The sequence below is a fragment of the Neophocaena asiaeorientalis genome, unplaced genomic scaffold (genome assembly GCF_003031525.2).
Source record: "Neophocaena asiaeorientalis asiaeorientalis breed wild unplaced genomic scaffold, Neophocaena_asiaeorientalis_V1.1 scaffold155, whole genome shotgun sequence".
Classification (NCBI taxonomy): Eukaryota; Metazoa; Chordata; class Mammalia; order Artiodactyla; family Phocoenidae; genus Neophocaena; species Neophocaena asiaeorientalis.
In genome coordinates this window covers 2,116,364-2,140,176 of record NW_020173040.1, presented here as the reverse complement: position 1 = coordinate 2,140,176, position 23,813 = coordinate 2,116,364, and the positions used below count along the sequence as shown (strand labels likewise).

The following is a 23,813-nucleotide window of genomic DNA, read 5'->3' as shown; positions in this document are numbered from 1 at the left end:
TCTGTATAATGTGCTGTTCACCTGCATTCCTGAAGGTTTTTATAGTTATTCTGTACATCACACTTAAGACTATGTTCTCAAGCAAAGCATACATACAGTATTCAAAGTTTATGTAATTCAACCTTTAATGCAAAATAGAAACATAAAACCAAACTTTAAACAAATAAAAGCAAGACTTTCAGGAGCACGTGCATAAGCTTGTTATTGCTACATACTAGCAAACCAGGAACACTCTGAGATGGGAGTTTAGCAGGATACCCCAACTCTATATAACTGTGAAGTCACCCTCTCTAAACTGGTCCTAAAAAAATCTGAATCTGGGCTTCCCTGGTGGCGCGGTGGTTGAGGGTCCGCCTGCCGGTGCAGGGGACACGGGTTCGTGCCCCGGTCCGGGAGGATCCCACATGCCGCAGAGCGGCTGGGCCTGTGGGCCATGGCCGCTGACCCTGCGCGTCCGGAGCCTCTGCTCCGCGACGGGAGAGGCCACAGCAGCAAGAGGCCCGCGTACCGCAAAAAAAAAAAAAAATTTGAATCTGTCTTCCTTATGTGAAGAAAGTGGGGAGAAGGGTATTAGAAGAAACTCCTTATAAAGTATAAAAGTTGTAACCCTAATGGGCGTATTTTAAAATAGGTCTATATTTGTTTTTGACATATAGGATACATAAATTTTTATATAGTCAAATTTATCACTCTTTTCTGATAAAAATCATTGCTTTAGAGCTTAGGATATTTTTCTCCACACTAATATTACAAACATTCACCTATATTTTCTTCTACCTTTAGAATAATGATTTTCAGTTTATACATATGTATTATTTAAGTCATTTGGATTATTTTAAAGTGTAGAGTGTAAGGTAAGGATATGATTTATTTTTTTAAAGAGACAAAAATTCCACACCAACCTGTTGAATAATCCATGCCTTCTCTATTTACATAATATTTCTTAAAGCAGAATCTGGGAAAAGTGATATGCTGATGAAGTCAGACATTACTTGTCTAGCGTTAGTTGGGGTTGGGGAAGAATTAGGAGTGCTGCGTGGGGTCTTTCTTTGGGTGGTGTTAAATCTCTGAAACATGGCCAAGTTGATGTAAACCATTCCTCACAGCCCACTACTCTTCCTTTTCCCTCTTTTCCTTGACACCTCAGTTCCTTGCCTTCCCTTTGCTGTTTGGCAGATAAATTCATGGTATAAACCTAAGTTGTATGGAAATAACTATTTGGGTCTTCTAGGCCTCCCTTCAACTCCCAACCCCAAACCACTGGCCCCCAGACCATCTCCCCTGCCTATTAGTTATTCAGCTGGGGGGGAAATAAGGTAAATAAAACTGTTCTGAAGGGAGTATAGGGCCAAGTGGTTAAATTCTAGGCAAAACCAAGGTAGAATGAGAGAGAATATTTGTGTACAAAAATAAAAATGATGGCTAAAAACTTTGTAGAAAAATGTGCAGTTAGGGTTAGTGACTTCTTTCCTAAAATGTAAGTTTCCTTTTATACATATATGATGTTTTCCTTGAGTGGCCTCTGTGAAATATATAGAATCATGCAGTCCTCTATTTTACAGATGACTTAAAAAAAAAGATGATTTACTTAAAGCTATTCATTGTTAGAATTCCTGGTCCCGCATTCAAACCAGGCATGGCTTGATTTTTTTCTGACATCTTTTAATCCCTCTGCTCGATTTTAATGGAATATATTTATCCATACAATTAAAATGAGTTTAAATTATTTTGTGATGTCTCTTGAGATAACCAAAATCTCTCTGGGATGTATTAGAACCAGGGCTATGAAATGCTATGTTTCTTCCACAGGTGTACATCATAGAACTCCTATTCAAGTACCACCCATTTCTAAATTCTAACTTAGAGACCAGCTGTGAAAGATTGTTGAATTGGATTAGAATCCCCAAATTTCTTGGACAAGTGTCTTCCGGTGATTTTCAGGTATATATGTCCAAAGAGAATCAGAGTAGGAAGTTTTGGCTGATAGGTCTTCCTTCTAAACTCCTATGGACAAAGGTCATTAGAGAAAATATGTGGATCAATTAAGTATGCTTATCTCTGAGACTTTCTTAATCCACATATGAGGATCTTCTCCTTAGATCTAGAATTACAAACTAAGAAAGATAACCTTCTCCTTACACAAATTGGTAGTGTTTTTGCCAAAACGGTAATGGGTGGTCCCGTTCTTTCTGAAGTCCTGTTTGTGCACATATGGAATGAGGAATTCAGCATGAGGAATTCAGCATATTCCCGCAATTTGTTTCGCTGACAGATTTTAAAAGGTATTAACACCATTTTACCGATCTTGCCAATTAAAGAATTAATGCTCCTCCAAGACTCTGCCGTTCCGACGGTGAATCTAGGCAGGTACGAGGCACACGAAAGCAGGCGTCGGCCGGGCAGTACCCGCAGCCGCGGGTCCGAGCTGACGATGCTGCGGGTGCCGGATCTTTGTGCGCTCCGCTCCCGGCTCCCGCGTGCCCGCACGTACGTAGCTTTCACGTGTGTGTTGATATGAAGTGCATGTGTGGATATGTAAGAATATGCTCAAATTTGGGGAGAGGCGCGGAGCACAGGACGGCGGGAAGGTGGGTGTGGGCGTGCACGGCGGGCCGGGCCGGGAGGGAGCCCGGGCCCATTTTTTCCCGCGCGCCCAGGCCTCGGGGCCAGCGGTTCGGCTCGGGGTCCGCCGGGACGCGGCCCTGTGAGTTTGGGGGCGGGTGGGGGGCGGGCGTCTGCCTTGACGGCTAGTTGTTGGGAGCGAAGGCCGCGGCTGGGCAGGGTGGTCCCCAAGGGCCCAGGCGAGGCCTGGTCCCCGGGGCTGGTAACGGGCGGCAGCGAGGCCTCCGCCTCCTCTGCAGATCCTCCCGGGCCCCCAGGACCGCCTAAGTGTCCGCCACCCATCCCGCCGGGCGTCCGGAGGGGAGCTAAGCTGGGGCGCAGCAGCCGGCCTGGGACCCCCAACTTCCGCGTGGACTGTCCCCTTACGCCTTTCTGGCTCAGCGCTGGAGGCGCTCACGGTGTGTCCGTGGTGCCCGGTGTTATGTACGGTGGGGGTGTGATACCCAATGTGTCCATGGTGGTCGGTGTTAACATACCGTGTGGTCATGGTGCCCGGTGTGTCCGTGGCGCCTGGTGTTATATGCTGTGTGTCGGTGTTGCCCAGTGTGCACCTGGTATGTGGTGGGGCATGATTCCTAGTGTGTCCATGCTGCCTGGTGTGTCCGTGTTCCCGAATGTGTGCCTGGTGTTGTATACTGTGGGAGCATGCGTGATACCCGTTGTGTTTCTGGTGCTCGGTGTGCACCTGGTACTTGGTGTTATGTGTGGTGGGGATATCATACCTGGTGTGGGCATGGTTGCTGGTGTCACATATGGTGTGTGCATGGTACCTAGTTTGTCTGTGGTGCCTGGTGTTATATACGGGTCCACATGGGTCCCGGTGTGGGCATGTCATACCCGGTGTTACATACTGTGTGTTCATGGTGCTTCCTGTGCGCTTGTGGGGTGTGTACATAGTATCCGGCGTCCTGTGAACTCAAAGCAGGTACCCTGTTGAGGGATGGGTGCCTGAAGGTTGGAGGGGCCCGCTTGGGTCAGGTTTTTAGAGGCCCATAGGGCTTACTGAGGTTTAGGTCCTGGGTCCTCTGGTCTGCCTCACCCAGGTGTTCTGCATCCTACAGTAAGCAGTGTCCTGTGGAAAGGAGACTGCTTAAAAATAATTTAGTCTGTTTAAGAGCAGAAAGTAAAACGTTTTTCTTTTAAACGGAGAAATGTAGTGGTTGTACCTTAGTAATTATGGGATGCATAACCTTTTCAGGCTTTTGGGTCATTGATTCTAATTAATGGTTTGAAGTTAGCAGAGAGATAGTCTTGGTTGTCCTTTAAAAGTTTGAGTGTTTTCTGGTAAGCAGGGTCACCTTTGTGACTTCTCTGAATTCTAACTTGTACAAGCAGGAGATAAAATATGAATTTTGTACAGGCATGTTATTTTCTTTGTCTTTAGCGTTGATTAGTCATTATTTTGGTGGACTCTTCTTTATAAGATGGCCAAGTTAGAGAATCAGAGGTCAGAAAATATGGTCTGTGATTATGACATAATCAATAAAATATTTTTCTTGCTTAACTCCATGCATGATTAACAGAGGATCTCTATTGTGGTACTTTTTCCCTGTAGATGTTGTTCATATGTTTCCCCTTAGATGTTGTTCATATGAAAATGGAATCTCCCTTTTACATTTTGTAATTGGGCAGTTTATTTTTTCAGTTACCTGTTGCAAGGTGGTTAAATAAACATGTAAGTGCTCCCAGCTTTACAAAGAAAGATGAATTAAAATGTTAAAATTATCTCCTTAGTTCATATGCATTGTTCTTAGGATATCATTACGTTGATACTTTGAGTGTATGGCATCTTGCATGTTTCTGTGAATTGACCTGTGTTTTTTTGAACTCTCACCTTTTTGTAACAGTATCCACTTTTCCTTTAAGGGTTGTTCAGGTAGTGCATAACAGACATTCATACCCTTTGGCATACCTAAATTGAGACACTGATTGAAGCTAATTAAGAATTGTAACATTTGTAATAAAGTATCAAATAATGTCCTCCTGTTGCTTAAAGCCCTAAACCTCTGGTATCAGATTTTGTTTACCTACCCCTACCATAGTTTAATTGAATTCTCCATAGAAAAAATTTAAGCCAAGAGGCTGTATCTGGAATAAAGGAGAAAATGTTAAGGAGAAGAGTCTGACTTAAAGAAAAAAAAAAAAGTTTCACTGTTTGAAAACCTTAACTTGGACTTAACGTTGAATTTTTTACAGGTTGATTCGATTTTTGTAATTTGATTGGAGGTAGTATAGCAACATGAGTTTGAGGCCAGGTGACTTGGGTCTGAATCTCACCTCTGTCATTACTAGCAGAGTGATCTTGGGCAAATTATTTAAACTTGCCATGCCTGGTCTCAATTTACCCATCTGAAAAACAAGGAGTTTAATTGCTATTTGTATCTCTTACATGAAGACTTTCAGTTACTTTGTTTCAGTGGCATTGTCAACATTTCAAAACAATGTAAATCTGCTTTCGTACAGTGATTCTGTGAAGATCAATAGTGGTCTGAAGGTCCTCCGTATCATCAGTGGTCTGTCTTCCTTTGGTCTTGATTTTTGAAATGTTTTTGTATCCACAAGTTTATAACATAAATGAGTACCATGGTGAAAATAGGCATCATATATTGTATGTTTACCAAGTGTCAGCCATTGTGCAAAGTTCTTTACATACACTATCCCACTTCTAAAAATCATACACATGATCATCTTAAAAGCATAGCAGTCTTCCTTTTAATTGTGTTAAGTCCCACCTCCTTGTAGCACACCCACACCCCTCAACACACATACATACTCTATAATAAGCAGTGAATGAACCATCAGTAGTAGTTTTTTGAGAGAATATGATCCATATAACATACAGGCTTGAGAATCTCTGTGATAAGAGGTGAAATGATAGAAATGAACATAATGGAAGGGAGATACAAATTGAAATCTAAGTACGCAGCAGTATGATGTAATATCTCACATGTAGTATTTTAAACATATGTGCTGCCTTAAGGAAAGATCTTTTTGTGTGTGTGTGTGCCTATTACTGATTTTCTGCTTAGAAAATTCTTGGAAAGCTATTTACAGGCATACCTCAGAGATACCATGGGTTCTGCTCCAGACCACCGCAGTAAAGGAGATATCACAATAAAGCAAGTCATGTGAGTTTTTTGGTTTCCCAATGCATATACAAGTTATATATACACTATCCTGTAGTCTGTTAAGTGTGCAGTAGCATTATGTCCAAAAACCAGTGTACATACCTTAATTAAAAAATACTTTATTGTTAAAAAATGCTAACCAACATCTGAGCCTTTAGTGAGCTTTAGCAGTCACATCAAAGATCACTGATTACAGATCACCATAACAAATACAGTAATAATGAAAAAACTTAAGAATTTAAGTTGCAAGAATTACCAGAATGTGACACAGAAACACAAAGTGAGCAAATGCTGTTGGAAAAATGGCACCACTAGACTTGCTCAATGCAGGGTTGCCACAAACCTTCAGTTTGTGAAAACAGTATTTGTGAAGGCCTGTAAGGTGAAGTGCAATAAAATGAGGTATGCCTGTAGTTTGTATTGTGAAAATGCTGTACAATATTTGCTATCAAATTACTTGCAAATGCAAATAAACAGTATGCAAAATTTAAAAAATATTTGGAAATTAAAATATTTGTAGAGACCATTACATATTTAGTAGGGAAATTTGGCAAATTGTTAGGCTTAGGTATTCAACTCAATTTTACAAATCTAATTTATGTTCAACTAGTAAATATTTAGACATCTTTCATTGTATTTTGGGGGTTTGTTTTCTATTCATCAATACATAATGGCTAATCATGTGCCTAACTTCATGTGAAATTAAAGAAATAGACAAAGAGATTAATAGAAATGACAAAGGTAATGGAATACTGTCATATCAGCATTTTTTTTCTTTTTTGCGGTATGCGCGCCTCTCACTGTTGTGGCCTCTCCCATTGCGGAACACAGGCTCCGGACGCACAGGCTCAGCGGCCATGGCTCACGGGCCCAGCCGCTCTGCGGCATGTGGGATCTTCCCGGACCGGGGCGCGAACCCGTGTCCCCTGCATCGGCAGGCGGACTCTCAACCACTGCGCCACCAGGGAAGCCCCATATCAGCATTTTTAAGGGATCACATGGACTCATCTATTCTTCCGAGATGAGAGGAATATATTGAGTAGATTACCTTGTACTCTTATATAGTAGTTGGAAAAATGTGTGTTGCTGAAAATTTATACATAGTGTTTTAATTTTGTAAACAGTAATATTTAAATATAGTAAACTAGTTTTGTTTTAAAAAGTGCTTTTATAGTTCATAATGTTTCATAAGAGCACATTAAAATATATTGTATTTTCTTGTAATAGGTAGACTATGTTTTAATATCTTGAGTTCATTCATAGTTATTTATTGAAACTGCTGTGTGCTAGACGCTGGATAACACAGTTACTGAAGCAAGTGCAATGAAGTGTAACAAGAAATTAAGTACAGGTGCCCTGGAGCAGTGTTTGTGAGTTAAGGTACATTGTATTTGAGCTGAGATTACTTTTGAAGTCAACACTGATTTCAAATTCATTCTAATTTGTAACTTCGTGACTTTATTAACTACTTGAGGATTAAAAAATTTTTTTATTTAATTTTTGGCTGCGTTGAGTCTTGGTTGCTGCACGTGGGCTTTCTCTAGTTGCAGCGAGTGGGGGCTACTCTTCGTTGCAGTGCGCGGGCTTCTCATTGTGGCTTCTTTTCACAGAGCACGGGCACTAGAGCGCACAGGCTTCAGTAGTTGGCAGCACGTGGGCTCAGTAGTTGTGACTCACGGGCTCTAAAGCGCAGGCTCAGTAGTTGTGGCGCACGGGCTTAGTTGCTCTGCGGCACGTGGCATCTTCCCGGACCTGGGCTTGAACCCGTGTCCCCTGCATTGGCAGGCGGATTCTCAACCACTGCACCACCAGGGAAGCCTCCACTTGAGGATTTTTAAAAACAACTTTGTTATGATTAGTAATTCTTTTTTTTTGTTCTCCTGATACTATCTAAGCATTTAAATGAAAGATAGTCCCACTTAAAATCTTTAATATTTTTTCCTAATTTGACCTGTTTGTGTGCTAAGTAAACTTAAAATAGAATTTAAAGAAGGAAGACTCTTCTTTCCTATCCAAGCATTTATCGTGTAAACAAAAGAAAGATACATACAAACAGTTAGAAATGGATTTGTTTTGAGAGCTTGTTACTTAATACCAACTTTCACAATTGGGATTTAAAATGCTATATTTTAAAAATGAGGAAGATACTGTGGTGTATTGCAAGATAATCTGTCATAAATACATTGTACTTTGATTATGTACACACATTATGTCCCTTTAGAAGTCTTTGTAAGCAGTTTTTAGAAAGCTGTTTTTCATTGTAAAGGTATTGCTTGTGGCAGCACCATTGTTTGTAAAGGAAGCTGTCATTGAGCACCTACTATCCTAGGCATTTTACATACTCCTTTTAGTTCTCACAGTAGCATAATGAGGGAAGTATTTATTATAGTATGATTATATGATAAATTACAATATTATACAGCACAGTTATAAGTATTACATAACTTATAATAGAGAAGAGACTTGGAAGAGTTACATTACTAGTGCCTGGGGTCACACAGAACACATGATCAAAGGGGTATTTGAATTCACGTCTATGACTAGCAAACCTATACTCCATTAAAAAAAATATATATATATTTATTTATTTATTTACTTCCTCCTTCCCTTCTTTCCTTCCTTGGGTCTTCGTTGCTGCGCCGGGCTTTCTCTCATTGTGGTGAACGTGGGCTGCCCTTTGTTGTAGTGCGCGGGCTTCTCATTGCGGTGGCTTCTCTTTGTTGCAGAGCACGGGCTCTACGTGTGAGGACTTCAGTAGTTGTGGCACGCGGGCTCATTAGTTGTGGCTTGCAGATTCTAGAGCGCAGGCTCAGTAGTTGTGGCGCGTGGGCTTAGTTGCTCCATGGCATGTGGGATCTTCCGGGACCAGGTTTCGAACCCGTGTCCCCTGCATTGGCAGGCGGATTCTTAAGCACTGCGCCACCAGGGAAGTACCCCTATACTGCACTTGGCTGCTCTGTCTCCCTAAAACTCACCAACTTCTTGGATCTTTGTACTCATACACTGTCATCTTACAAGTATACATTTATGTCTGCAAAAGTATGGAATAGTAAAGGAACGTGAAACTATGCTCACTCTTCTTTCAAAAGTAGGAGATGGAAAGAAAGGAATATTAGAAACCTCCTGGTAATCAGAACATCCCATACATAAAATTCTGGTTAATTCCAGTTTCACTGGTAATGACAGCTTGTAACCTAAGAACAAGCATAAATAATTGGCTCATTTTCTTGCTGTAACTATTAGCAACTCACATTATGAAGATAACTTGCCACAGGGTGTGTGTGGGGAAACTTACAACCATTTTAATACTTATGTATAGGAGAGAAATGTTTGAAAATATTTGAAATTAACTTTACCACTAAAGTTTTTGTGCTGCATGAGAAGGGGCAGTCATTGTCTTGAGGAATCTTTTAGTATTCCCTCTGTTGGGTAAGTTCACTTTGGATTGAAATAGCTAATTTCTTGAAAGTTACTCTAAGTGTCGAGGCTTCAGGAGTCAGTAGGTGTTTATTGTCTAAAATAAAATAGTGTGGAGCATATGGTGAAGTGAGACATAGATCAACTGAGTTGTAGCATGCCCAGGTTCAGATTGTGTTGATGCCCATCAGCGGGGATATTACTTAAGGTTTTCCCATATTTAATAGTTATAGAAAGATTTTTTTAAAAAGAAATAGTCTTTTAATAAAGGCTAAAGTATCTCAGCTTGAAAGCTATTATGAACGCTTTATTTTTTTTGTAGATTCTTGATTTATCTGCTTGTTGATTGCTTTTCTGTCTCAAAACTGTATCTGAAAAATGCTGTTAGGGAGATCAAGTTCTTAATTTTCAACTGAGTTTTGACATGGAGCCCTTCTCAAATTAGTATTGAATATATATACTTAAGCTGGCCAGTACTTGTGGTAGGAACAAGTGAGATTGCTTTATTTGGGCTTGCCATTGATACCATATTTACAAGGTTTTGGGGCATTTTATTTACTATTAGAGATGTTATCTTTTTAAATTATAGAGGATATAAAGTTTAAAGTGGTTTATTTTTCTACTGCACTTATAATTTAACATTTCTTTTATGTTTAAAAATGCCACACTTAGTGTAATGTCAAAATACCTGATCATTTATTTTGAAATAACATATTTTCTTTTTCTGCACATATATTTTCTACACATACAGTACTGAAGAAGCCTCTCGATTGTGATGAGTATTCGTGTTAGATTGTTTTAGTTAAGAAACTTCCACTTGAGTAATTTGAAAGTTAAATTTTATTTTCTTATGATTATTAAAATAAACCTAGCTTTAGTCTCAGTTATTTCCGAGTGAATTAAAAGCTGAACAACCACCAATCCAGTTTAAAGTTAGACTTTCTCTTGATTCATTTGCGTATTTTAAACAAATGCTAACGAAAAACATACTGTTGTAAGCCTTGAAGTAGTACTTGCATCTTATTCTTTTAAATAAATTCTTTGGGATTTTGGATGACACATGGGAAGCTCTTGATGGTACACTGGTTCTCAGTCATGACTGAGCATCTGAATTACTTTTTTTTTTTTGCGGTACGCGGGCCTCTCACTGTTGTGGCCTCTCCCGTTGCAGAGCACAGGCTACGATGCGCAGGCGCAGCGGCCATGGCTCGCGGGCCCAGCCGCTCCGCGGCATGATCTTCCCAGACCGGGGCACGAACCTGCGTCCCCTGCATTGGCCGGTGGACTCTCAACCACTGTGCCACCAGGGAAGCCCTACTTTTTTTCTTAACAAAAACATTAAGTCAGAATCTCTGGGGATGGGTCTGGGCTCTATTTTAAAGTTCCAGTTGGGATTTTTTTTCTTTTTTTTCTTTTTGTGGTACGCGGGCCTCTCACTGCTGTGGCCTCTCCCGGCTCCGGACGCGCAGGCTCAGCGGCCATGGCTCACGGGCCCAGCCGCTTCGCGGCATGTGGGATCTTCCCAGACCGGGGCACGAGCCTGTGTCCCCTGCATCAGCAGGCGGACTCTCAACCACTGCGCCAGCAGGGAAGCCCAGTTGGGATTTTTTTTAACTTTTAAAGTTACAAATTTTTATTTTTTTAAGTAGGCCAAGTATATGTGACGACTTCCAGAAAGTTCTTTTTGTAATGGTTTATAGAAAATGATGTACTCTACAACCTTCAGCTCTCTGTCTCAGAAATTATTTTTCAGGAATCTTATTCTTGAAGTTTCCTACACAGGATAATCAAAATAGCCTGAAAAATAAATATATCCCAGAAGAAAACCTAAAGTCTTTTCAGGTTCCTCAGAAGTGCTCTGGTATTGTTACTCTGCTGATGGTCAGGGAAGGTGGATAGCAAAGGTGGGGTTTGTTGGTGTTTCCTAATGGTCCTGCATTGTGTCTGAGGCAAGTGATGTCCGGGGGTAGGCTGCCACCCAGTTCAGTGTCTCTGAGATTTCCTGTAGTTTGAGCAGCGGCCAAGTGTTCCTGCAGGTTGTGGAGTAAGCTTGTGACCCTGACAGGCATCAGAAGCACTTGGATGTCTTTCCCTGGGTGATTATGCCAGCCATGGTGAAGTTGTGCCTGCAGGCGATAGTGGGACCATCTGAGGAGGTTTTCCTGGCACTGCTGTTTAGCAACCTGGGTATCCTTGGCTTTTGTCTGGATTTCAGGTGATCCTTGATGTTCGTACAGATTGGGGGTGTCATTTCCACTTACAGGTTGTTCCCCAGAGATAGGGCCAGAGCAGGAGCAGATTCATTGTCTAAGCTGAGTACCAGAAGATTCTGAGGGAAGAAGCCTGTGAGCTATGAGATTCACTGTCCCTCCAGTCGCTGATGGCCAGTATCTGTGTTCTCTCCTGTTCTTGCACTTCTCCCTCAGCATGCTGAGGCTTCCCAGTGGGCTTCCTGAGGACCTGTGGAGAGCCTGAGAATTTGCACGGGTTTCTCTTCCTTCCTCTCTAGTGCAGAATCCATCAGTCTTCAGAAGTCAGGGCTTTAGAGGAGGAGGAGTGGCCTGGAGAAGCCTCATTTGGCCTGGAGCTGACTGTTGGTCTTCAAGTTCTGAGCAGGTCGTTCACTCTTCCAGCCGGATGCCATAGCCTCCTCTGCAGGCCGTGTCCCATTGGCATCAGTCCTCTCGCTTTTGTCTATTTTAAAGTGTGTTAAGTCAGATTGTCTTAAATAAACATAAATTTCTCAGTTTTAGATTACCAGATATGTTCAAGAATTATATTGGTTGCTCTTGTCAGAACTGCATTTTTAAATAGAATATTCCTATAAAATTGGACCTTGCAGAATAGAGTGGAAAATGTTAGATGGGTATACTATTACAAATTATTTTATATACTCTTTGTTCCTAAGTAGAGGTACTATTTCATAGAATGGTTCTAAATATTATAATAATAGGGAGGGAAGAGGATCTGACATCTGATTCATAGGGAAAGTAATTGACTAAAAAATTTGAATTCTACGAAATGAAATGCTGAGCTGAAAACTGGTCACTGCAGTCTGCTCTGTCTCCTCAACTCAGGGAGACCACAGGCTCTGTTCCTGTTTTCTTTCCCTGCACTGTGGCCTGAAATCTGCTAATAGGCAGTATTCGGAGACAATTGTAAACCTCTCCTCATTCATTTTCCTTCTCCCAGAGCTTATGATCCTGTCATCAGGATATTTTGGAGTCTGTTCGTAGTCTAATTTTCTAGTCTTATCTCCTGTTCCCCTAAGTAAAACTTTTACTTCAGCCAATTATGTTTATTCTTTCAATAAGTGTTTTCTTTAATGCACAAGTAGTACTTTTATATTAATAATACTTTATAACTTTTGCTCAGGTATCCTCCTTTCCCCTCCGCATTCTGCCCCCAGTGCTGAAGTTAGCTTAAAATTTAATTTAAAATTTGTTGGCATTTGAGATCTCTATCAGTTTCATCTTCTCCATCTTATTGCTATCCCACAGTGATCTGTCCCCTTACAGCATTTAAAGTTTGCCTCAACTAGTTCTTATTCTGTTGCCTTTTATAATCATCTTATATTTATCTTACCTTCCTATAATTATCTTGTCTTCCCAGTTCCTTGACCTGAGAACACTAACTTAAAATTTCTTTATAATACCTAGTACAGTGGTGTACATATAGTAGGTCACATAGTGCATGTAGGTAGACAAAAGAGTGCCCGTTTATCTTTTCAGTGCCTACAATGTATAGACAAAACCTGAATTCTGGATGAATTTACCCTAACAACCTGCATGCTGGTAGAGGGAAACTACGGAGCTCATGACACTGTATGTAGGTTCTTGGAAACCAACATACATGGTCATCTGGGCTCTCTGACTTTCTCTGGTCAGTTCACCGTCCACTTTTCAGTAATGACTTACTAAACTTTCTTCACTTTCTTCACACCTCTCTACCCCCCATTACTCTTGTAGAGGAGTTTAGCCTCTTTTTCCAGAGAAGGAAGGCTTCCTGTGGGAAGTAAGTAACTTGCTTTACTCCAGATCTGCAGACATGCCTGCCCTCACATCTCCTTCTGTCATTCTCTTCACCTGTGTCTCTGTAGATCATCCCTTCTGAAACCTCTTACCTGTCTCATTTGCATTCCCTTCTATACTTGGTCTCTTCGATTTTCATTTAGATATACTCTGACATCATCTCACCATTACAAAACAAACAAAACAAAAACAACAGAAATCTTTTCAGAACTCCACATCCACTGCTCTGGTTTTCTTTTCTCCCCTATATAATCTTTCTCCTTTCTGAACACTCATCCAAAGAATCATCTTTCTTTTTGTTTCTGTACTTCTTCCCAGTCCAGCTTCTACATTATCAGACGACTGAAGCTGTTCCAGGGAGGTGCTGTGACTGCCAAGTTGCTGAGTCCACCTGAGCCTTTCAGCCCTCCATTCTACTTGACTTTCAGCAGCCGAGAGGCACAGTTGACCATTCCCTTCTTGAAACACTTTTTTTTTTTGTAACGCCACACTCTTTTGCTTTTCTTTAGAACCTTTGGCTGCTGCTTGTTTACCAGCTGCTCTTCTACCGCCTAGAATGAAACATGAGGTGCTCCCCACTCTGCCCTAGGACTCCTTTCTTTCTTCACTACCTGCCTGCCTCCAGAGTCTCATCCCGACTCATGGTTTCACTTACCACCAACATGGGAATAAGTATTATATCAGCTAAGGTGCTTTTAGCCGGAACTTACAGAAGAACTTGACTCAAACTGGCTAATGCAAACTTATTCTCTCATCTAACTGGGAGTCCAGAGAGAGGGAAGACTCCAGGTGACACAAGCAACAGCTCAAAGGACCATCTTTCCTTTGTCCAGCCCTCAGCATCAGCTTTATTCTCAGGCTAGTTCCCCTCAGGGCGGCAAGAAGGCTGCATCAGTTTTGGGCATCATATTAAGACCTAATGATATTTAGAGGGAGAAGAGGCCTTTTTTTAGGGCTAGGAATTGGTCCTAAAAGTAGCCCTAGCACACTTCTCCCTCATTGAGTCACATAGCACTTGCTGGACTTGATGTCAGCTGATAAGATGGAATTACCATGATTGGTGCAGGCTAAATAGCTGCTGGGAGTCTAATCACTGTCTTCTGCTGAGAATTCTTCAGTGGCTTCCATTGCCCTTAGGTTAAAGTTTCAAATCCTTTATGAAAGGGTTGGCTTATGAAACTATGTAATCCGGTCCCTGTGTACTGTGCCACCTGTGGTTATGGCCATGGCCATTTTTAATGCTTATGAGATGGGATTATTTCAGAAAACAATATGCCTTCATAAACCACAACTAATAATTATATTCTTTTTTAAAGTTTCCTGGAGACTCACTCTCCTCCTGCTCCTTCCCACAGTTCGCTCCTTGGCCTCAAAATTCTTAACACAATGTCTGTCCTAGGCAGTCATTACTATCTATTAGAAATGTGAAATGAGACCAGACTTTTTTTTTTTCGTACACAGAGCTCTCACTGTCGTGGCCTCTCCCGTTGCGGAGCACAGGCTCCGGACGCGCAGGCTCAGCGGCCATGGCTCACGGGCCCAGCCGCTCCGCGGCATGTGGGATCTTCCCAGACCGGGGCACGAACCCTTGTCCCTTGCATCGGCAGGCAGACTCTCAACCACTGCGCCACCAGGGAAGACTTTTTTGACAGTACTTGTCAAGATGATGGGAAACATGTTTTACCCAAATTAAAACTCAAACTACTTTAGAAACAGACATTGTATTAAAATAAGTATTTGGCAACTTAGCTATAGGAAGTGCTGGATTTATTTGCAGACGTCAGTGTCTGCTATTGCTTGTGTCTGCTGTACACATTTCAGTGTGTAAGATAATTATAAGATTTCAGATTTTCTGGCATAAGTAATACTTTATACACTGTCAAAGATATTATAAGCTTTGTGATGTATATTATAACAGTTCAATAAGACAGTATGAACAACAAGACAGGAATGTGTGTTCCCCAGTCCTGCCCAGAGGCCATTGCAGCCTAAATGCCTGCTGTTCTGGATGTTTGACATTAGTGCAGGAGGAGTGCCACATGTTCTCACCCGTCCTGTGTATTTACTTTAATCTAGAAAGTGGTTATGTAATTTCTAAGTTCTTTATTCTTTTGCTCTTTCATTATGGTAAAGTAGATGTAGTTAAGTGGGATATGCTCCTTTGTTGCAGTAAAATATCCTTGTATGGACTGCCAGATAATTGAGGGTTTAAACAGTTATTGATGATTCTCATGCATTCAGAATCCGAATAATGGAAAAGTTCAGTTGCAAACTTCGGTCTCATTTCATTAATTAAAGAGATGGTAATTGTAAAGGTAAATGTATTAGGAAAAAAGAGAGGTCAGTACAGACTGAGAAGGCACCTAGACCTTGTCTGTATAAGAGTGTTGTGATTTATTAACGTGCGTGAGATATAAGCCGTTGTTTGAGCTGTCTACCTATTAAATAGATAATTGAGGGTTTAAACAGTTATTGATGATTCTCATGCATTCAGAATCCGAATAATGGAAAAGTTCAGTTGCAAACTTCGGTCTCATTTCATTAATTAAAGAGATGGTAATTGTAAAGGTAAATGTATTAGGAAAAAAGAGAGGTCAGTACAGACTGAGAAGGCACCTAGACCTTGCCTGTATAAGAGTGTTGTGATTATTAACGTGCGTGAGATATAAGCCGTTGTTTGAGTTGTCTACCTATTAAGTTCATTCAGATGTTTATTGAGCAAGACATGTTTCTTTTAGTATAAACTGTTTGCATTGGATAAAATTGACTCATTTTATGTTGTCTCTCTTTGACCTTGAATATGTTCAGCATGGTGCTAATATGTACTCTAATTCATATTCCATCAGTTCTGAAGTACAGAACTGCTGTTTGTCACTTTCTTCAGATTTCACATTTACCATTATACAGTCTCCAAATTATGAGAGACTCCTCTTGAAAAACATTTTTTGAGAGATGAAGCATTCTGGTTAACTTAGCATGGGCTGGTAATAAGTGAATGGCTAATTTAAAATAATTTTTAATACAAACATTATACGCCCTATTTCATAGATATCTAAGTTCCTATAAGACAGTGATTGGGTCAGTTTAAAAGCCTTATTAGGAAATTAATGTTATGAGCTGATTATAGGGGCACAGTAATCCCTGTTCTACCATGCTGGTATTTATCCAGAGTTGGCTATCTCTAACTGGAACCATCATAAAAACCTTCAGTTTTCTTCATCTCCCTACTTAAAATGGTTTTCAGGATGTTTATAATGTTATAAAAATGGTATTCTCAAAACATTTAAAAAGTAAAGATCACATTTTGTTATAATTTCAGTCAATTTTTGTTATTCACTGTAGTTATGTTCTGTAAGGTCACCACAAACACTGAATCAGCCAATACTGACCCTTTACCCCAGGGGAAATGCAGGGTTCAGTACCTGCAAGCCTCTGGCCACAAATTTTTCTAAACCAAAATTTCCAATGAATAGGTTCATTTGCCAACATCCTGGTAAAAAAAAAAACAAAAACTCAGTGTCCAAACATGTTCTCCTACAGAGCACTTTTCCTGTAGAGGATTTGCCTGCAAATTTCATTTTTCACATAATATCACCTTTTGAAACCTGCAGGCCAGCTCTAGCTGAGGAGGGTTTAGCATTTTCCTGAACCCTGACGTGATTGTGAATTTCTGTGGCTTTCAGCCTCAGGACAGCGCTGCCCGCTGCACTTTTTATGGATCCAGGAACTTGGCAGCTTTCCTGTCTTCTCTGTAGACAGGTTCCTAGTTCTGGATGTTGGGATGGTTGAGTCTTTAGGAAGCACCTTAACTGGGCCTGAGCTGCGCTCACCAGACACACCAGGTGCATCCCAGCCCTTGAGGCCCAGGAGACAGGACACACCTCAGCACTGTGGGGGCCATTTTAAACAGCAAAAACACCAACTTAAAAAGCACAACAACTCCAGGCACATGGCCTACATAGAGTTGCTTGACAGAGCTGGAACATGAGGGCAAAGCATTGCCCTGTCCCACCCTGGCTGACGTGTGTGCCTGTCTGCCAGTAACTGCCAGAAGGCCACGAGTGTTGACTCGGGGTCACAGATTTAGCAAGTAGGTGAATTCACAATGTGGAATCCACGAATAATGACAACTGACTATAAATGCACTACTAAAGTTCTGTGTCAGGGTATTTATGATGATTTTCATTTTTGTATGTTTTATTTCATTTTATAAAACAATAAATATTGTGCTGAAATTTCACAGCTACAAATGAAATATAAGAAAATTCCTCTTAGTTTTGAATTCTATTAATTGGACTTTTTTTCCCCCTGTAATTTTATCTCTTTTTACAAGCTAGGTAGGGTTTAGTATATACTAGGCCCTTGGTAAATTTGGCTTTGAAAGAAGGATTAGGATTTTTATTTCCAGAAAACATTTTATATGATTAAACAAATTAAATGTACGTCAGAGAAATTGAGATTTTATGGGGGAAAAATGTACATTGTTTTGGTATGTATTTTTAAAATATTGAGTAAAGTGGTTGATACCAGGGGCGAAAACTGTAAAGGGAGAGATTGGCAAGTTTGATTACATAAAAACTTAAAACTGAAAAAAGCTCATTATAAACAAAGAAGGAAACTGGGACAATATCGGCAACATAAATGATAACCCAAAGCATAGTATTCATCAGGTGTTCATAAAGGATTTTTAAGAATCATTAATAAAATGCCAAACCATATAATAGGAGATAGAGAACACAGTACTATTCTAAAGAAGAGCTACAAATGTTAAAGAACAAAACAAAACAAAAAACTTGAAAGATGTTTGGCCTCAATGGCAATTTTAAGAAAAACAAAATAGGATACAATTTTTGCACTTTTGGTTTTGACGAAAATTAAAACGAGATCAAAAAATCTAAAAAGGCTAACTAATAATCCATAATAATTATGATCTGAAAACACACACACTTTAGTCAGAGGAGAGCATGTACTGTCTTCCACCATGACGGAGGTCCTCCCTGGGAGACCATCTGTCATGAGGGTGTTTTTCTGATATTTTGGTGGACAACACATTTAAAACAGTTAAAAAAGGAACAAGGAGTCCTTTGAGAAATGCATACTAAGAAGAGGTTACTGTGCCACTGAGTGTGAACACTGAGGGAGAAGGTAGAAAATTACAAAAATCAAGCACGTGAATGCAAAAAGCACGCCTGTTTGGTTTGCAGTAGTCAGCTTGCCCCCTAGGGGATATTTGGCAATGTCTGGAGACATTTTTGGAAGTCAAGCCTTGGGGGATACTCTTGGCATTTGATGGGTAGAGGCCAGGGATGCTGCTAACACCTTACGATGTACAGGACAGCTCCACAACGGTCATCTGGCCCACAGTAGCCCTGAGGTGGAGAAGCCTGGTGTAGGGGCGGGCAGGTCCTGTGTACCTCAGGGGCGTGTTGATGTACTGCTGCAGGTGATGCTGACCCTGGGTTGTTAAGAAAATGTGTGTTTGTTACATACAGCATGCTGGTTAAACAGGTGTGGACATTTCTAATATGTGTATGTTAGATTTCCAATCACATTGTTTTAAGAAATTTTTAATGCATAAAAAAATCACTTACTTGGAAGATCTTTATATCTTATTTTTAAGGATAAACTAGGCATTACTGTATTTTAGTGTTTTAACTACATGAGTTACATCACTGTTACTTACTGGAAAATCTTTTTATCTTTTCATGTGATTGCTTTCTTTGTAAAAATTAATTAATTAGGCTGCGCTGGCTCTGTGTTGTGGCATGTGGATCTTTGTTGCGGTGTGTGGGATCTTTGTTGTGGCATGTAGGATCTTTAGTTGAGGCATGCGGGATCTAGTTACCTGACCAGGGATCAAACCCAGGCCCCTTGCATTGGGAGCACAGAGTCTTAACCACTGGATCACCAGGCAAGTCCCCTTCACGAATGATTACTTTCTCAACATAAATATGCTAATCACAAATATGATACATGCTTTAGCTTAAAGGCCCTTAAAGTTAAAATAGTTCTCTAACCTTTAGATAATGTGAAAACCATGTATTTGGAAGTATACTGGTGGATTATATTCATTTGGGAGGTAGCATATTTGTGAAATGGAGAATTTCTCATTGTTTGGTCTGAGTTTTCATAATTTTCCAGGATATGGTTCAGAGTACTTATTTAGTAAAAGCACAAAATAATTTGAATCAAATTAAAAATTCAAAAAATACCTTTATATTACTATTTTAGGTTATGTAGGCACAGATCTTTTCATTGGTACTGGGGAGTCAGTGGTATGTAATCTATCATTTCTTTGATATTTTTTGCTGGTAGAGGGAGGAGGATATAAAGGCTCAAGTTTGTTTTTTTAACTGAATTTTATAACTTACACTTAATCATTGTTTTTGTTATTAAGGATAAATTACTATGGACAGTAATGAACATTTGATACCTTTGTCTTGGGAATTTGAGGAAAATAATTTAGATTTAAAATATATGGCAAGATGTTAATTGTTGAAGCATAAAAGGTTCATATAATTCTACTTTTGTGTGTACTTGAAATTTTTCATAAGAGTTCTTTTAAAAATCTAGTAACAGTGAAAGCAGACAGGAGCTACTCCGTAGTGGGAAGGGAGCTGGTCTCAGGGAGGGAAGGGGAGACACATTTAAAAATAAATGATCATGGTTTGAAATTTCCTTTTAAGTTGAAAACTTTTAATAGAAGCTATAAAATAATCCTCTCATGACTCCTCACATCAACAAAATGACATGTCTGTTGGCTTTGGTGACTGTTTTTAAGTGCACAATTCTGTTGTTTCTAGCACATTCTCAAGGATGTGGAGCCATTACCACTGTAATTCCAGACAGTTTTCACACCCCAAAAAGAAACTTCGAATCCATTAGTACACTTCCCATTTCCCCTCCCTCGACCCAGGCAACCACTCCTCTGCTTACTGACTCCATGGATTGGCCTATTCTGAGTATTTCATATCAGTGGAGTCATACAACATGTAGTCTTTTGTGTCTAGCTTCCTCACTTAAAATGATGTTTTCGGGGGCTTCCCTGGTGGCGCAGTGGTTGAGAGTCCGCCTGCCGATGCAGGGAACATGGGTTCGTGCCCCGGTCCGGGAAGATCCCACATGCCGTGGAGCGGCTGGGCCCGTGAGCCATGGCTGCTGAGCCTGCGCGTCCGGATGATGTTTTCAAGGTTCATCCATGTTGTAGCATGTGTCAGTGCTTCATTCCTTTTTATGGCTCAGTAGTACTCCATTGCAGGAATAATATTCCATTGGATATACCACATTTTGTTTATACATTCATCAATTAATGGATATGTGGGTTGTTTTCACTTTTTGGCATTTATGAATGATGCTGCTATGAATATACATGCACAAAGTTTTGTTGGACGTAGGTTTTTAAAATTGAGGTATAATTGACATATAACATGTAAATTTAAGGTGTATGTGTTGATTTGATACATATATATTGCCCTATGATTACCACCGTAGAGTTAGTTAACACTTCCATCACATAACGTAAGTAAGTATCATTTCTTTTTTGTGGTGAGAACGTTTAAGGTCTAGTTTCTTACAACTTTCAACTGTATAATACAGTATTGTTAACTATAATCACAATGCTGTGCATTAGATCCCCAAAATTTATCTTCTAACTGCAAGTTTCTGTCCTTTGACGAATATGTCCCTAATTTTCTTGGGCCATATGCCTAGTAGAATTGCTGGGTCATATGGCAACAATTTTTCTCCCTTCTTTTGAGGAGCTGCCAAACAATTTTCTAAAGTACCTGTACCATTTTACATTCCCACTAGTGATGTATGAGGATACCAATTCCTCTATATTTTTGTCAGCACTTGTCTAGTTTTTCAGTATAGCCATCCAATGAGTGTGAACTAGTATCTCGTGGTTTTGACTTGCATTTCCCTAATGACTAATGATCTGGGCATCTTTTCATGTGCTTATTGGCCATTTATATATCTTCTTTGAAGAAATGTCTGTTTAAATCCTTTTCCCATGTTTAAACTGGATTGTTTGTCTTTAGTCTGAGAGGTGAGAAATGGTATGTTAAAATGTAGTGTTAAATTACTCTTCTCTGATTATGAGGCAAATTAAGCATCTTTCCATAAGTTTATGGGCCTTTTGTATTACTTTTTCTGTTTTCTGCCTGTCCACATCTTTTGTCCATTTTTTTCTGTTGGGTTTTTGAGCTTTTTCTGAAAGTTGAGGTTATTTACATATTAGTGATATGTAATTTATGACATAAGTGCAAATATTTTTTATACCTTTACCTATTCAATTTGTCATGTATATTTTTACATTGGTTTTGCAGTATTTTGGCCATGCAAAGGGCCATAATTGTGTTCAGTTGCTTACTTGTTTTTAGATTTTTGTTTTTTGTTGTTATTGGTCATGGTAGTTGAATTTATCAACCTTTCCCTTATTTTTTAAATTGAACTGTAGTTGATTTACAATATTAGTTTCAGGTGTATAGCAAAGTGATTCAGTTATATATATATATATATATATATATATACTTTCAGGTTATTTTCCATTATAGATACTGAATATACTCCCCTGTGCTATACAGTAAATCCTTGTTGCTTATCTATTTTATGTATAGTAGTTGGTATGTGTCAATCCCATACTCCTAATTTATCCCACTCCTTTATATATATATATATATATATATATATATATATATATATATATACTTTCAGGTTATTTTCCATTATAGATACTGAATATACTCCCCTGTGCTATACAGTAAATCCTTGTTGCTTATCTATTTCATGTATAGTAGTTGGTATGTGTCAATCCCATACTCCTAATTTATCCCACTCCCCCTCCCTATCCCATTCTCCTGTTGTTTTGCTTCTGGATTTTGAAACACAGGAATGTTTTTTTTTTCAACTCTCGGTTTTAAAGAAATTTATGTATGCTTTCTTCTAGTACTTGGCTGGTTTCATTATTTTTATGTGTAGACTTTTGAAACATTAGGAATTCTAGTGTATAGGTGGAAAAATCTAGTTGTCCTAATGTTATTTATTAAAAATCCTTCTTTTCACCACTGATTTGAGCTGTTTCCTTTATTATATATTTCTGTAAACATTTGGGGCTAAATCTGAACTTTCTATTTTGTTCCAGTAGTTTCTGTCTTCTTATGTGCCCAGTACCTGACTATGTTAATTGTATATAATTGATTATGTATTAATCCCTGGTAGGGCTAGCTCTTCCTCATTGTTTTTCTTTTTTAGAAATTCTTGCTTATTCTTCCGAATGAAGTTTTACAGAACACTTTTCTAGCTCCAAAGGAAATGGAGTTTTAGAGTGTTTTAAGTGAAATTGCATTAACTTACAAATTAACATAGGAAGAATTGGCATCTTTATGATATGAGTCTTTCTGTCCAAGAAATGGTATATCTTTCCATTCATTCAGTTATGTATCTGTGTTTTTCTGGAGGGCTTTATAATTTTTACCATACTGGTTTTCATATATCTTAAGTTTATGAGTATTTCATTTTCTTTTATATTTTATTATTGTAAATAGGATATATTCTTATTATTTCTTCTAACTCTTTATTGTACATTATATAAAGGCATTGATTTCTGCATGTTAATTTTCTATCTTGTTTTACTAAATTTCCTTATTTGTATTTTTGCATTCATTCTTCATATTTTTCTGGATGCATAATCATATCTGCAAGTAGAGGTAGTTATTCCTCTTTATTCCAATTTCTGTTACTCTGATTTCTTTCTGTTGTGTAATTGCATTGGTAAATACCTCAAATGCAATATTAAATAAAAATGAAGGGCTCCCCTGGTGGCACAGTGGTTAAGAATCCGCCTGCTAGTGCAGGGGACATGGGTTCGAGCCCTGGTCTGGGGAGATCCCGCATGCCACGGAGCAACTAAGCCCGTGTGCCACAACTACTGAGCCCGTGTGCCACAACTACTGGAGCCTGTGCGCCTAGAGCCCGTGCTCCGCAACAAGAGAAGCCACTGCACTCAAAAACCCGCGCACGGCAATGAAGAGTAGCCCCCGCTCACTGCAACTGGAGAAAGCCCGCATGCAGCAACAAAGACCCAATGCAGCCAAAAATAAATAAAATAAATAAATTTAAAAATTAATAAAGTAAATAAATAAGAATGAATATAGTGAAGAGCTTTAACTTGTTCTTTACTTAAGCAGAAAATTATCTAATATTTCTCCATTAAGTAAAATGCTGGCTTTGTGGCCAGTATGTGTTTATTTAAAGAAGTATCCCTCAGTTCTTAAGTTCTTGAGCTGCTTTTTCTTTTTAAACATGAATGGATGTTAAATCTTGTAAGGTGCTTTTTTGGTACTTACAGAGGTGATCATATTCTTCTTAGCTCTTCTAATATTTTTAATTGTGTTAGTGTATTTCCTAATATTGAACCATCATTGCATTTCTAGAATAATGCATTTATTTTAATGTGCTGTTTGATTGTTTGCCAAAGTTAAGATTTCTGCAAGGATATTTATAAACTTACATGTATTATTTGTTGTTTATAGCATAAACTTGTGTGTTTATTGACTGTAAGGTAATTGCTCCGTTTCAGTCTTACTCCCTGAGATGACATCTTGATGCCTCTCAT

General features: G+C 39.4%; 1 protein-coding gene across 6 annotated transcripts in view; it reads left to right on the top strand.

The window, feature by feature from the left end:
* The first annotated feature begins 2,367 nt into the window (after positions 1–2,367).
* The window catches only part of ZMYND11 (zinc finger MYND-type containing 11), a 136,721-nt gene continuing 115,275 nt past the window's right edge, over positions 2,368–23,813 (top strand). For 5 of the 6 annotated variants that reach the window (XM_024742775.1, XM_024742770.1, XM_024742766.1 and 2 more), the window contains exon 1: positions 2,368–2,487. The gene's annotated coding sequence lies outside the window, so the exon portion shown is untranslated. Of the gene's footprint in view, positions 2,488–2,536; positions 2,589–23,813 lie in introns of those variants that run through there. The other variant, XM_024742768.1, reaches the window with a different exon arrangement.